This window comes from Lissotriton helveticus, chromosome 4_1 (genome assembly GCF_964261635.1).
Source record: "Lissotriton helveticus chromosome 4_1, aLisHel1.1, whole genome shotgun sequence".
Lineage (NCBI taxonomy): Eukaryota > Metazoa > Chordata > Amphibia > Caudata > Salamandridae > Lissotriton > Lissotriton helveticus.
This window is the reverse complement of record NC_136063.1, coordinates 969,082,732-969,097,610: the sequence shown is the minus strand read 5'-3', so window position 1 is coordinate 969,097,610 and position 14,879 is coordinate 969,082,732. Positions and strand designations below refer to the sequence as shown.

Genomic DNA, 14,879 nt, shown 5'->3' with positions numbered 1-14,879 from the left:
GAACACTGGGGGGAGGGAGGGAACTGTGTTGGGGTTGTTCACCTTTTCTTTTTCAAGGCAACAAACTACTACTACTTCTGACATTGGTGTGGCGCTTGTTCTGAGATGGGAGTTCCTCTTGGATTTGGATGGGGGTAGGGGGTTGAGGGTATTGTGCTGGAAGGTGAATGGGTTGGGGGATCGTATAAAGAGATGGGTGGTTATGCAGCTTTTGCAGCGCCTCTCGCCCGACGTTGTATTGCTACAAGAGACACACTTGATTGGGAATGCTTGTTATGCTCTTAACAGACGGGGTTATCGTCTTGTTGCCCATTCTGGATTTACTGCTAGTTCTATAGGGGTGGGTGTCTTGCTTAAGACCTCACTCCCCCTCGAGATTGATGATGTGGTTCTTGACACCAGGGGTCGATATGTTGCACTCGTAGGGAGGTGGGAGGGAAGGACAGTTTCGTTGGTATCGGTATATGTTCCTCCTGGCCTACAATCCACAACATTTGCAGACTTGGGGCGGATGGTTTTGGGTCTCCCGGAGGGTGTTTTGATAATAGGTGGTGATTGTAACTCAGTCGTCTCCGGCAGAGCGGATCGCTATCCACCCAGAGACCTTACAGCTGTGCAATCCTGGTTGGGTGACTTTCTGGAGACATTAGGGCTTGTGGATTGTTGGAGGCTTATGCATCCAGAGCAGACACAGTTCACTTTCCACTCGGGAGCACATGGTAGTCTTTCTAGACTGGATTATATCCTGGTGCCGGCTGCCCTGTCCCCTTCGATCGGAGAAATTAGACACCTGGCTCGGGGTATATCAGACCATTCCCCCCTCTGGTTTCATTTTATCTGAATACAGGCGCTGAAGGGAGGGTAGCCCTGATTAACCCCTGGTATCTTCTTAACCCCAAAACCCGCACTGAATTGGTTAAGTCATTAGATTTGTATTTTGCTGAAAACGTGGGTTCCGTGTCTTCACCTGTTTTGTTGTGGGAAGCTTTCAAGTCTGTTATCAGGGGACAGGCATTGTCTTTGATTGGGTGTGCCAAGAAATGTAAAAATGAGGCAGTTGTTCGTCTTGATACAGAAATTACTGAATTAGAGACTGCATTGGAGCGAGATCTTACTCGAAACACATTGCATATTCTCCACCTTAAGCAATTAGAATATAAGACTTTAGTTACTGATGCGGCCAAGATGATGAGTAGGGAACAGCAAGGATGATTGTATGATGTGGGCGATAAAGCAGGGAAGTTGATTGCTTGGCTGGATAGGAAGGAGAGAGCGAGTCGTGTGGTTCCTGAGATTGAGAAATTTGATGGTGTGCGTGTGACAGACCCAGTTGAAATTGTGGAATGTTTTGCTGATTATTTCCGAGAGGTGTATACCTCAGTGTCTGACAGGCCCGAGGAGGATTCTCACTCGTTACTTAAGGATATCGCACTACCTTGTTTGTTTGAGTCTGACCGGGACTGTTTGGATGCCGCACCCTCGGAGGATGAGGTAGCTCTTGCGATGCGCTCTATTTGCTCTGGCAAGGCTTTGGGTCCCAATGGCCTTCCTATCGAACTGAATAAATTACGCCCTGATACGCTGGCACCTTATCTTTGAGATATGTTTTTGGCTGCGCAAGAAACTGGCTCCCTCCCTCGGGATCAGCGTTTTGTGACCATTGTGGTGATTCATAAGGAGGGTAAGCCACGGGACCGCTGCGCGTCTTACAGACCCATTTTGCTCTTAAATGCTGAGCCTAAGATTCTTGCCAAGTTACTTGCTAATCGTCTGATTACGGTGATCAGTGACCTGATTCACCCGGACCAGTCAGGCTTTATCCCTCATCGCAACACGGCCTTGAATTTGCGGCGTTTGCATGGTATTCTCGCGAGGGCACCGACGTTGTGCGAGCCGGCCATCTTGGCGTCCTTGGATGCCACGATGGCCTTTGCCACAATTGAATGGCCGTATCTTTGGGCCGTAGTCGCCAAGTTTGGTTTTGGCGCTGGCTTTATTAGTTGGGTTAAACACCTGTATGAAGCCCCACTGGCGCAGGTAGTGGTTAATGGTCGGGTCTCCATGCCCTTTGATCTTGGGAGGGGTACGCGGCAGGGTTGTCCATTATCCTCGCTTCTCTTTGCTCTTGCGTTGGAACTGCTCGCCGCTTGGCTACGGTGGGAACCCTCAATGAAGGGTATACGTTGGACTCCGGACTTTGAAGACCGTATTTCATTGTACGCGGATGACATTTTATTGTACCTCACGTCTCCCCAAAAATCGCTTAACGTGTTGTTCGACGTGCTTAACTCCTTCGGGAAGAACTCGGGCCTTGTTATTAACTGGTCAAAGTCCTATATTTATGTGCTCGCGGGTGGTGTCCCCCTTTTACCGCGGGTTGCCCCATCCCGGTGTCGCAGTCTGGTTTTAAATACTTGGGTGTGTTTATCTCGCTGGACCCGGCGGTTCGCTATGAACGCACTCTACTCCCCCCACTCCAACGACTGCGCTCGGATGTAGGACGCTGGCGTAAATTGCCGTTGTCTCCTTTGGGGCGTGCGGCCCTCTTTAAAACGATGTACTTACCGCCATTCCTATCTGCACTTCAGAATAGTTTTGATGTGATCCCGTCGACATATTTTCAGGAGATAGAATCCTTGCAGAGGCAATTGATATGGGACGGACGTTCGCGCATCGCTCTTCCAAAATTAACACTTCCCTGGTATGATGGCGGCATAGCACTTCCAGACATTGGAAGGTATTATTGGGCTTTCCAACTTGCTGCGATCAACCACGGGATGTATGGTCCGGCACTGAATCCAGCATTTGAAATGGATAGGTGGCTGCTGCCGGGTGGTGACTACAACAGGGCGCTTTACTCGGGACCCTCCAGTTTACGACTTTCAGGACCTACCGCTATAGCTGTGTGTGTGTGGCGTTGCACGACTGCGGCTATGGGTTGGAGCGATAGATCAACCGGCGCAACTCCGCTTTATGCCTCCGCAAAATTGGGCTGTCTGTGGAAGACGAAGGGGTTTGAGAAATGGGACACGATAGGTATTAGTACGGTACGTGATCTCTGGGTTAAGGGCGGGTGAAGACCTTTTCGGACTTACAAGCGGAATATGAGCTGAGTGGCAGGGAATTTTTTCGCTATGTTCAAATACGCCATGCCTTGCATTCAGTGTTTCCTGTGGGTAGTGACATTCCGGAATCCTCCCCCCTCGAAGATCTTATATTGGATGGTCATGTGCCGGATAGTATCATCTCGTTGTTTATAAAAAGATGATTAATGACCGATCGAGTTTGCTTGCTCGCCTTAGGGACGCCTGGATCGCTGATGGTATTGAACTGGATGATGAGGACTGGCAGTCCGCGATCTCCTCTCCCAGGGAGGTTGCAATTCCGGCCCGCCTCCGCCTGGTTCAGCTCAAGATCCTCCATCGAATCTACGTCACTGGCCCCCGTCTGATCCATATGGGTTACTCCGCGGATGGCTTATGTAGGCGTGGTTGTGGTCTCATTGGCACCTATCTTCACATAAGCTGGGAATGCCCTGAGGTGGCGCATTTGTGGAGCCGTATACATGATGTGATGAGTGAAGTAACGAGTGTTGTGATGATGCCAGAAGCCCGGCAATGATGTTGAATGTGTGGGGACCGAATGATTATGGTGCGTCACAGCTTCGATGGGTGACTCTTGCCAATATGATAGCTAAACGAGATATTGCACAATTATGGGGGTCCCAGAGGCCCCCTACAGTGACTGCCTGGAAAGAGAGTATGGACTGGTGCATGTTCAGAGAGAAAACGGTGTATATAGCAAGAGGCAGACCCAGAAAATGGGGAAAAATTTGGAGCCAATGGAACTCCTACCGGGGAGATATATGTACGCCCCCACTTGCAGAGATTCCTAGTCCTCCTCAATCACCCTGACCTGCATTCCCGCTATGATGTGGTGTATTGTACTGTTGATATGCAATTTTTGCCTTCGGCCCCCCCCCTTATCTGTATTCCACGAATTTTGTCTCCTTTTGTCATGTATCTCCCGTCCACCTTGAGGACATGCCTAACGATTGCACTATCGACATATTGCCTTGTTTGTTTGTTGATATGTTTCCTTTGTTTTATATAATAAAAAGTTACAACAACAAAAAAAGAATAGTAATTAATTCTACAATTATATCAAATGTATTCATCCAATCCTTCAAGCAGCGTTTGATCCAAGGAGATAAACAGTCCAAAATGAGACACAAGAAAAATTCATCTTTTTTCAAACAATTAAACTTGCCCTGTACAGGGATTGAACTTGTGACCTTGGAGTTATTAGCACCACGCTCTAACCAACTGAGCTAACAGGCCAATTTGCACATCTTCTGGAGGACCAGCACAGGAAGCAGTGCTAATGATAGTTCAACCGCAAGATTTGGAAAGCTTAATTTCAGCTGTTTAATATGAATTAAGTTTCATATTATCAACATGAAGAAACTAATATGACTTCAAAAAAATTGCAATACAAAAGAGATTTCCATACTTAGTGTTAGAATTTTGAACCAGTAACGTGTTTTCCACGTGGTTTAGCAATAAATAAATATTCATCACCTATATTCAATTGATTCATCTAATCATTCTATCAGCTTTTGCGCAAAGGAAATATAGAGGTAAACATGATACAGAAGAAAATACATCTATTTTCAACATTTAAGGAGCATCAAGTATTGGCTTGGAGACTGATTGAAAGTATTTCCTTGGTGTTTTTAACTTCATGCTCTAACAGACTAAACTAATAGGCTCACTAAATATATAGCATACTATTGAAGAATTAGCAGATGATGAAATGCTACTGATTCCATCCAATCCTTCAAGCAGCGTTTGATCCAAGGAGATAAACAGTCCAAAATGAGACACAAGAAAAGTTCATCTTTTTTCAAACAATTAAACTTGGCCTGTACAGGAATCGGACCTTGGCGTTATTAGCACCACACTCTAACCATCTGAGCTAACAGGCCATTTTGCCCAGCTACCTGGAGGTCCAGCATATCAAGAATGGCAAATGATAGTTAACCCAGGAGATTTGGAAAGATTCATTTCAGCAGTTTACCATGAAGGTATTGTTATATATTATCAACATGAAGAAACTAATATGACTTAAAAAAATTACAATACAAAAGAGATTTTCATACTTAGTGTTAGAACTCAGAACCATTAACGTTTTTTCCATGTGGTTAAGCAATAAATAAATATTCATCACCTATATTGAATTGATTCATTTAATCATTTTATCAGCTTCTCCTCAAAGGAAATATAGAGATAAACATGATACAGTAGAAAATACATCTATTTTCAACATTAAAGGACCATCAAGTATTGGCTTGAAGACTGATTGAAAGTATGTCCTTGGTGTTTTTAACTTCATGCTCTAACAGACTAAACTAATAGTCTCAATAAATATATAGCATACTATGGAAGATGAAGCAGATGATGAAGTCCTACTGATTGTTAATCCGGGATAGTTGGAAAGCTTATATTCAGCTGTTTACATTCATAGTATCTTTATATATTATCAACAACACTAAACAAAAATGATCTAAATAAATTGCAATAAATAAGAGATGTAGTTACTTGGCGTTAGAACTTAGAACAATTAATAGATATTCCAGGCACTTTAAGAATAGTAATTCATTCTAAAATTATATCAAATGTATTCATCCAATCCTTCAAGCAGTGTTTGATCCAAGGAGATAAACAGTCCAAAATGAGACACAAGAAAAATTCATCTTTTTTCAAACAATTAAACTTGGCCTGTACAGGGATGGAACCTGTGACCTTGGCGTTATTAGCACTGTGTTCTAACCATCTGAGCTAACAGGCCATTTTGCATAACTACCTGGAGGTCCAGCATATGAAGAAGGGCAAATGATAGTTAACCCAGGAGATTTTGAAAGCTTAATTTCAGCAGTTTACCATGAAGTTATTGGTATATATTATCAACATGAAGAAACTAATATGACTTAAAAAAAAATACAATACAAATGAGATTTTCATACTTAGTGTTAGAACTTAGAAGCATTAACGTTTTTTCCATGTGGTTAAGCAATAAATAAATATTCATTAACTATATTGAATTGATTCATCTAATCATTTTATCAGCTTCTCCTCAAAGGAAATATAGAGATAAACATGATACAGTAGAAAATACATCAATTTTCAACATTAAAGGACCATCAAGTATTGGCTTGAAGACTGATTGAAAGTATGTCCTTGGTGTTTTTAACTTCATGCTCTAACAGACTAAACTAATAGTCTCAATAAATATATAGCATACTATGGAAGATGAAGCAGATGATGAAGTCCTACTGATTGTTAATCCGGGATAGTTGGAAAGCTTATATTCAGCTGTTTACATTCATAGTATCTTTACATATTATCAACAAGACTAAACAAAAATGATCTCAATAAATTGCAATAAATAAGAGCTTTAGTTACTTGGCGTTAGAACTTAGAACCATTAATAGATATTCCAGGCACTTTAAGAATAGTAATTAATTCTACAATTATATCAAATGTATTCATCCAATCCTTCAAGCAGCGTTTGATACAAGGAGATAAACAGTCCAAAATGAGACATAAGAAAAATTCATCTTTTTTCAAACAATTAAACTTGGCCTGTACAGGGATTGATCATGTGACCTTGGTGTTATTAGCACCACGCTCTAACCAACTGAGCTAACAGGTCAATTTGCACATGTTCTGCAGGACCAGCACAGGAAGCAGTGCTAATGATAGTTCAACCGGGAGATTTGGAAAGCTTAATTTCAGCTGTTTAATATGAATTAAGTTTCATATTATCAACATGAAGAAACTAATATGACTTCAAAAAAATTGCAATACAAAAGAGATTTCCATACTTAGTGTTAGAATTTTGAACCAGTAACGTTTTTTCCACGTGGTTTAGCAATAAATAAATATTCATCACCTATATTCAATTGATTCATCTAATCATTCTATCAGCTTCTGCGCAAAGGAAATATAGAGGTAAACATGATACAGAAGAAAATACATATATTTTCAACATTTAAGGAGCATCAAGTATTGGCTTGGAGGCTGAATGAAAGTATGTCCTTTGCGTTTTTAACTTCATGCTCTAACAGACTAAACTAATAGGCTCACTAAATATATAGCATACTATTGAAGAATTAGCAGATGATGAAATGCTACTGATTCCATCCAAACCTTCAAGCAGTGTTTGATCCAAGGAGATAAACAGTCCAAAATGAGACACAAGAAAAATTCATCTTTTTTCAAACAATTAAACTTGGCCTGTACAGGCATCGAACATGTGACCTTGGCGTTATTAGCCCCACGAGCTAACCATCTGAGATAGCAGGCCATTTTGCATAACTACCCGGAGGTCCAGCATATGAAGAAGGGCAAATGATAGTTAACCCAGGAGATTTGAAAAGCTTAATTTCAACAGTTTTCCATGAAGTTATTGTTATATATTATCAACATGAAGAAACTAATATGACTTAAAAAAAATTACAATACAAAAGAGATTTTCATACTTAGTGTTAGAACTTAGAACCATTAACGTTTTTTCCATGTGGTTAAGCAATAAATAAATATTTATCACCTATATTGAATTGATTCATCTAATCATTTTATCAGCTTCTCCTTAAAGGAAATATCGAGATAAACATGATACAGAAGAAAATACATCTATTTTCAACATTAAAGGACCATCAAGTATTGGCTTGAAGACTGATTGAAAGTATGTCCTTGGTGTTTTTAACTTCATGCTCTAACAGACTAAACTAATAGTCTCACTAAATATATAGCATACTATTGAAGATGAAACAGACGATGAAGTCCTACTGATTGTTAATCCGGTATAGTTGGAAAGCTTATATTTAGCTGTTTACATTCATAGTATCTTTATATATTATCAACAAGACTAAACAAAAATGATCTCAATAAATTGCAATAAATAAGAGATTTAGTTACTTGGCGTTAGAACTTAGAACCATTAATAGATATTCCAGGCACTTTAAGAATAGTAATTAATTCTACAATTATATCAAATGTATTCATCCAATCCTTCAAGCAGCGTTTGATCCAAGGAGATAAACAGTCCAAAATGAGACACAAGAAAAATTCATCTTTTTTTCAAACAATTAAACTTGGCCTGTACAGGGATTGAACCTGTGACATTGGCGTTATTAGCACCACGCTCTAACCAACTGAGCTAACAGGCCAATTTGCACATCTTTGGGACGAGCAGCACAGGAAGCAATGCTAATGATAGTTCAGCCGGGAGATTTGGAAAGCTTAATTTCAGCTGTTTAATATGAATTAAGTTTCATATTATTAACATGAAGAAACTAATATGACTTCAAAAAAATTGCAATACAAAAGAGATTTCCATACTTAGTGTTAGAACTTAGAAGCATTAACGTTTTTTCCATGTGGTTAAGCAATAAATAAATATTCATTAACTATATTGAATTGATTCATCTAATCATTTTATCAGCTTCTCCTCAAAGGAAATATAGAGATAAACATGATACAGTAGAAAATACATCAATTTTCAACATTAAAGGACCATCAAGTATTGGCTTGAAGACTGATTGAAAGTATGTCCTTGGTGTTTTTAACTTCATGCTCTAACAGACTAAACTAATAGTCTCAATAAATATATAGCATACTATGGAAGATGAAGCAGATGATGAAGTCCTACTGATTGTTAATCCGGGATAGTTGGAAAGCTTATATTCAGCTGTTTACATTCATAGTATCTTTACATATTATCAACAAGACTAAACAAAAATGATCTCAATAAATTGCAATAAATAAGAGCTTTAGTTACTTGGCGTTAGAACTTAGAACCATTAATAGATATTCCAGGCACTTTAAGAATAGTAATTAATTCTACAATTATATCAAATGTATTCATCCAATCCTTCAAGCAGCGTTTGATACAAGGAGATAAACAGTCCAAAATGAGACATAAGAAAAATTCATCTTTTTTCAAACAATTAAACTTGGCCTGTACAGGGATTGATCATGTGACCTTGGTGTTATTAGCACCACGCTCTAACCAACTGAGCTAACAGGTCAATTTGCACATGTTCTGCAGGACCAGCACAGGAAGCAGTGCTAATGATAGTTCAACCGGGAGATTTGGAAAGCTTAATTTCAGCTGTTTAATATGAATTAAGTTTCATATTATCAACATGAAGAAACTAATATGACTTCAAAAAAATTGCAATACAAAAGAGATTTCCATACTTAGTGTTAGAATTTTGAACCAGTAACGTTTTTTCCACGTGGTTTAGCAATAAATAAATATTCATCACCTATATTCAATTGATTCATCTAATCATTCTATCAGCTTCTGCGCAAAGGAAATATAGAGGTAAACATGATACAGAAGAAAATACATATATTTTCAACATTTAAGGAGCATCAAGTATTGGCTTGGAGGCTGAATGAAAGTATGTCCTTTGCGTTTTTAACTTCATGCTCTAACAGACTAAACTAATAGGCTCACTAAATATATAGCATACTATTGAAGAATTAGCAGATGATGAAATGCTACTGATTCCATCCAAACCTTCAAGCAGTGTTTGATCCAAGGAGATAAACAGTCCAAAATGAGACACAAGAAAAATTCATCTTTTTTCAAACAATTAAACTTGGCCTGTACAGGCATCGAACATGTGACCTTGGCGTTATTAGCCCCACGAGCTAACCATCTGAGATAGCAGGCCATTTTGCATAACTACCCGGAGGTCCAGCATATGAAGAAGGGCAAATGATAGTTAACCCAGGAGATTTGAAAAGCTTAATTTCAACAGTTTTCCATGAAGTTATTGTTATATATTATCAACATGAAGAAACTAATATGACTTAAAAAAAATTACAATACAAAAGAGATTTTCATACTTAGTGTTAGAACTTAGAACCATTAACGTTTTTTCCATGTGGTTAAGCAATAAATAAATATTTATCACCTATATTGAATTGATTCATCTAATCATTTTATCAGCTTCTCCTTAAAGGAAATATCGAGATAAACATGATACAGAAGAAAATACATCTATTTTCAACATTAAAGGACCATCAAGTATTGGCTTGAAGACTGATTGAAAGTATGTCCTTGGTGTTTTTAACTTCATGCTCTAACAGACTAAACTAATAGTCTCACTAAATATATAGCATACTATTGAAGATGAAACAGACGATGAAGTCCTACTGATTGTTAATCCGGTATAGTTGGAAAGCTTATATTTAGCTGTTTACATTCATAGTATCTTTATATATTATCAACAAGACTAAACAAAAATGATCTCAATAAATTGCAATAAATAAGAGATTTAGTTACTTGGCGTTAGAACTTAGAACCATTAATAGATATTCCAGGCACTTTAAGAATAGTAATTAATTCTACAATTATATCAAATGTATTCATCCAATCCTTCAAGCAGCGTTTGATCCAAGGAGATAAACAGTCCAAAATGAGACACAAGAAAAATTCATCTTTTTTTCAAACAATTAAACTTGGCCTGTACAGGGATTGAACCTGTGACATTGGCGTTATTAGCACCACGCTCTAACCAACTGAGCTAACAGGCCAATTTGCACATCTTTGGGACGAGCAGCACAGGAAGCAATGCTAATGATAGTTCAGCCGGGAGATTTGGAAAGCTTAATTTCAGCTGTTTAATATGAATTAAGTTTCATATTATTAACATGAAGAAACTAATATGACTTCAAAAAAATTGCAATACAAAAGAGATTTCCATACTTAGTGTTAGAATTTTGAACCAGTAACGTGTTTTCCACGTGGTTTAGCAATAAATAAATATTCATCACCTATATTCAATTGATTCATCTAATCATTCTATCAGCTTCTGGGCAAAGGAAATATAGAGGTAAACATGATACAAAAGAAAATACATCTATTTTCAACATTTAAGGAGCATCAAGTATTGGCTTGGAGACTGATTGAAAGTATGTCCTTTGCGTTTTTAACTTCATGCTCTAACAGACTAAACTAATCGGCTCACTAAATATATAGCATACTATTGAAGAATTAGCAGATGATGAAATGCTACTGATTCTATCCAAACCTTCAAGCAGCGTTTGATCCAAGGAGATAAACAGTCCAAAATGAGACACAAGAAAAATTCATCTTATTTCAAACAATTAAACTTGGCCTGTACAGGCATCGAACCTGTGACCTTGGCTTTATTAGCCCCACGATCTAACCATCTGAGCTAACAGGCCATTTTGCAAAACTACCTGGAGGTCCAGCATATGAAGAAGGGCAAATGATAGTTAACCCAGGAGATTTGGAAAGCTTAATTTCAGCAGTTTACCATGAAGTTATTGTTATATATTATCAACATGAAGAAAGTAATATGACTTAAGAAAAATTACAATACAAAAGAGATTTTCATACTTAGTGTTAGAACTTAGAACCATTAACGTTTTTTCCATGTGGTTAAGCAATAAATAAATATTCATCACCTATATTGAATTGATTCATCTAATCATTTTATCAGCTTCTCCTCAAAGGAAATATAGAGATAAACATGATACAGTAGAAAATACATCTATTTTCAACATTAAAGGACCATCAAGTATTGGCTTGAAGACTGATTGAAAGTATGTCCTTGGCGTTTTTAACTTCATGCTCTAACAGACTAAACTAATAGTCTCACTAAATATATAGCATACTATTGAAGATGAAGCAGATGATGAAGTCCTACTGATTGTTAATCCGGGATAGTTGGAAAGCTTATATTCAGCTGTTTACATTTTTAGCCTCTAATCTTAAGGCCCAGTATTACAGAACAATCTATGATCTCTATTTTACACCTTCAAAATTATATACTTGGGGCCTACGGCCCAATGATCAATGTCCAAGATGTGATCAGCCTTTAGCAAATTTAACGCATATGTTTGCTGAATGCCCCAAATTAGATTTAATAAAGAAGAAGATCTTTGAATACTGGGCAGTAATTTTTGGACACAGACTGAGAGCCTCATTGACTGTATATATTTTGGGTCATGACGAATCTCTCGGGTATAATAATGAAGAATCAATGTCTGTTTTTATAGGCATGGCAGTGCTTAGAATTATACTGGCTACCCGCTGGAAAGAGTCTGAGGTTCCTACCTTCCAAATGTGGCTAAGCAGGTTTTAGGGGATTTACAAACAGGAGCTAGCTATTTACAAAACTAGAGGAAGAAAATCTAGAATGCTTGGCACCCAGATATGGGCTCCGATAACTAATTGGCATGAAAATAAAAGAGGTCCTCATGCTTCTTGTTAGATAGAACTATGAATTGTATATCCTTGCCATATCATGATATTGCTTTTTTGATTTGATTCTTCCTTGTTGTTACCTTTTTATAATTTTATGATGTCTCTTATGGGCAATAACTACTAGTTTGATGTAGTATACATGAAATGATTGCTCTGTTTGTACCGATATATGTATTATGATCTTGCTCAATAAAAAAAATAAAAATAAAAAAAATAAAAATAATTCATCTTTTTTCAAACAATTAAACTTGGCCTGTACAGAGATTGAACCTGTGACCTTGGCATTATTAGCACCACGCTCTAACCAACTGAGCTAACAGGCCAATTTGCACATCTTTTGGAGGACCAGCACAGGAAGCAGTGCTTATGATAGTTCAACCGGGAGATTTGGAAAGCTTAATTTCAGCTGTTTAATATGAATTAAGTTTCATATTATCAACATGAAGAAACTAATATGACTTCAAAAAAATTGCACTACAGAAGAGATTTCCATACTTAGTGTTAGAATTCTGAACCAGTAACGTTTTTTCCACGTGGTTGAGCAATAAATAAATATTCATCACCTATATTCAATTGATTTATCTAATCATTCTATCAGCTTCTGCGCAAAGGAAATATAGAGGCATGATACAGAAGAAAATACATCTATTTTCAACATTTAAGGAGCATCAAGTATTGGCTTGGAGACTGATTGAAAGTATGTCCTTTGCGTTTTGTAACTTCATGCTCTAACAGACTAAACTAATAGGCTCACTAAATATATAGCATACTATTGAGGAATTAGCAGATGATGAAATGCTACTGATTCCATCCAATCCTTCAAGCAGCGTTTGATCCAAGGAGATAAACAGTCCAAAATGAGACACAAGAAAAATTCATCTTTTTTCAAACAATTAAACTTGGCCTGTACAGGGATCGAGCCTGTGACCTTGGCGCTATTAGCACCACGATCTTACCATCTGAGCTAACAGGCCATTTTGCATAACTACCTGGAGGTCCAGCATATGAAGAAGGCAAATGATAGTTAACCCAGGAGATTTGGAAAGCTTAATTTCAGCAGTTTACCATGAAGTTATTGTTATATATTATCAACATGAAGAAAGTAATATGACTTAAGAAAAATTACAATACAAAAGAGATTTTCATACTTAGTGTTAGAACTTAGAACCATTCACGTATTTTCCATGTGGTTAAGCAAAAAATAAATATTCATCACCTATAGTGAATTGATTCATCTAATCATTTTATCAGCTTCTCCTCAAAGGAAATATAGAGATAAACATGATACAGTAGAAAATACATCTATTTTCAACATTAAAGGACCATAAAGTATTGGCTTGAAGACTGATTGAAAGTATGTCCTTGGCGTTTTTAACTTCATGCTCTAACAGACTAAACTAATAGTCTCACTAAATATATAGCATACTATTGAAGATGAAGCAGATGATGAAGTCCTACTGATTGTTAATCCGGGATAGTTGGAAAGCTTATATTCAGATGTTTACATTCATAGTATCTTTATATAATATCAACAAGACTAAACAAAAATGATCTCAATAAATTGCAATAAATACGAGATTTAGTTACTTGGCGTTAGAACTTAGAACCATTAATAGATATTCCAGGCTCTTTAAGAATAGTAATTGAGAGGAGGAGCTTCGCGCGCATCGGAGATGGCCGCGTGACCACAGGGCTCTAGAGACACTTCGCCGCCTCCCACGTTTATCCTGGATATTATCCTGATTTGATGGAAGATCATTGAGGACACAGCCCGGCTGATGTGCTAGCGGGTTTCAGGGTCGGAATCGGACGTTGGATCCCCGCCATCCGGGGTTTTGTGGCCTTCTCCATTGGACCGCCTGGACCTTGAGTTGTGGCTTTACCCAGACCGTAATTCAACAACAACGGCTGGCAGAGATCAGCTCACAGCCTCACTTCACTTTCGGTTTCGTTTCTCCTACAAATCGTATCTCCTCATCGGGGTGAAGGCTGGACAAGCTGGCTCCTATGCCATTTCATTGGGCTCGGAGCTAGCGACAGTGTGACTGTGAATTCAACTTGAATCGTCTCTGCCTCTGGTGTTCTCGTGGGTGAATTCTGAGGAGCCATTTGGACTAGGTCTCAAGCTTTCCTTCGGGGCACCCGGCTCGCCATGACGGGCAAGCCCGAGGGTGAAAAACGGAAAGTTTAGTCCACCTTCCGAGGAGGCTCAGCCCAGACGAATGTCATGGACCGCTACACATTCCCTAAAGGATCCCCTGGTGGCATACCTAAGACCCGGGAGGCGGTTATCGATGATCCGTCTGTGTCGGCGGACCTAATGCTACAGGACGTAATGGGCGCCATTGCTGGTATCAAGACCTCTATCGGCCAACAGTATGAAGCACTGGCTCTGATGCTGTATACGGTGGCCATTGATGCCAACCTAATCAGAACTGATTTGGCTAAGACGAACGAGAAGGTGAAGTCTCTTGATCTAAAAACATCCAGCCTCACGACGGATGTGTCCGACCTGCAAACAGAAGTGCGCAACCTTAGAACTGCTAATGACTTCTTTGCTCGTCGAT

At 38.7% G+C, this 14,879-nt stretch overlaps 2 non-coding genes across 2 annotated transcripts; both read right to left on the bottom strand.

Moving 5' to 3' along the window:
- Positions 1-8,159: 8,159 nt before the first annotated feature.
- TRNAI-AAU (transfer RNA isoleucine (anticodon AAU)) lies at positions 8,160-8,233 on the bottom strand. The gene has a single exon. It is a non-coding gene; the product is annotated as a tRNA-Ile (tRNA).
- Positions 8,234-10,539: 2,306 nt separating this feature from the next.
- Positions 10,540-10,613, bottom strand: TRNAI-AAU (transfer RNA isoleucine (anticodon AAU)). Its single transcript has one exon. It is a non-coding gene; the product is annotated as a tRNA-Ile (tRNA).
- Positions 10,614-14,879: the final 4,266 nt, after the last annotated feature.